The 1,391-nt window shown below is 48.7% G+C and overlaps 1 protein-coding gene across 1 annotated transcript in view; it reads left to right on the top strand.

Moving 5' to 3' along the window:
- The first annotated feature begins 1,258 nt into the window (after positions 1–1,258).
- The window catches only part of FAM181B (family with sequence similarity 181 member B), a 2,105-nt gene continuing 1,972 nt past the window's right edge, over positions 1,259–1,391 (top strand). Inside the window, exon 1 of the mRNA XM_017875228.1 lies at positions 1,259–1,386. The gene's annotated coding sequence lies outside the window, so the exon portion shown is untranslated. The remainder of the gene's footprint in view (positions 1,387–1,391) is intronic.

Below are 1,391 nucleotides of genomic sequence, written 5' to 3'. Positions count from 1 at the left end.
CCAGAAGACACATAAGGGAATATAGTCACCTTTTTGTGTTTCAGAGAAGTAAGGGTGAATACTCATCCAGGCTATGGAATAACGTATCATTTAAACATCACAGTTGCCCTGTAGGGAGGGCAACTTTACCTGCTTTTAATATGAGTAAGCTAAACAGAGAGTACGCTGGTTTGTCTAAAGCCATGAACTCAGCAGAGCAAGGATTTCAACCTAAGTCAAGAGGTTATTGAGTGGTGGCTAAGACCAGAACCCAAGCCTTTTCTGAATTTCTTATGAAAATGATCTTATTGCTGATTTTCTCTATCTATCCCAAGAGGATTGCCCAGGTGAAATTAGTTTTAAGTGAACTTCAAGATGATTCTCGAAATGCAACGAAAATTCCAGGATAACCTAAATGGTATGACAGGTAGGGGAGAGGTTCCAATCCGTCTTTTGTTCTAACATGCTAAGATTTTTATACACACACGGTGTTCTCAAGCAACAGGGGACTTAGCCAGATTGACTCCTTTCTCCATTGCCTCCTGCTATGTATTAAGAAAAGATGGGCCACTGCTGGCCTCAATTTACTGTTAGCCAATTGTTACTCGTAAAAATCAAGTGGCAAACAGTCAAAAAGAAAGAGCACTGGGCTTCAGAATCCTGGGAAAACTCAGGTTAGAACCTTAGGATCAGGTCTAGAGCTTTAAGAAATACTCATTTTCCTCCCCCATCTTATAGATGAGAAAGGCAAGGGCAAGAGAGGACGCAAGCATTGTCAAGGGCTTAGGAATGGCTTTGGAGTCAGACTGGGCTAGATCTGACCTTGGCCAACTCACTGAACTTCCCTGAGGCGCAGTGTCCACATTTGTTGAATGGTGATAACATGTAATTTACAGGGCTGTTATTCAAGGATTAAATGAGATAATAGATGGACAGCGCCTGGCAGAAGCAAGCGCCCAGAAGCTGGTGGGTGTTGCTATACAGCTGGACTGAAACTCCACCTCTCTAGACTCCTGCCTTCTTGCCTCAGGAAAGGCACCACTGCAAGTAACTGCAGAAGCATATCAAGCCCTGCAGCGGCCTCACGGGCATGAACTGGAGTTTGAGGACCAGCCATCTCTTCCTAACCCCTTGCGGTTGGAGGAGTCAAAAGAAACGCCGCGCAGCAAAGGGAAACGAAGGGGTTAAGGCGTTGAGCTTGAGAAAACTCAGAAAACTAAAGCGACTCCCCGCCCCTCCAAGCCAGGCTAAGTAAGCCCCTCCCCTGCACCACCGGGGCGGTCGCCGCGCGCTCCCTCCCTCCGCCCCTTGCTTACAAGACCTAATGAGCTCCCCTGGGAGGCCGCGCAGCGATCCAGGCCCAGAGCTGGTAGGCTGCGCCGCGCGCGCCGCGCCGGGGCGGGAGCCGGGCC

Source organism: Rhinopithecus bieti, unplaced genomic scaffold (assembly GCF_001698545.2).
Source record: "Rhinopithecus bieti isolate Rb0 unplaced genomic scaffold, ASM169854v2 scaffold_9667, whole genome shotgun sequence".
NCBI classification, from domain to species: Eukaryota; Metazoa; Chordata; class Mammalia; order Primates; family Cercopithecidae; genus Rhinopithecus; species Rhinopithecus bieti.
The sequence above is the reverse complement of the archived record's forward strand: the minus strand, read 5'-3'. Positions and strand labels throughout refer to the sequence as shown.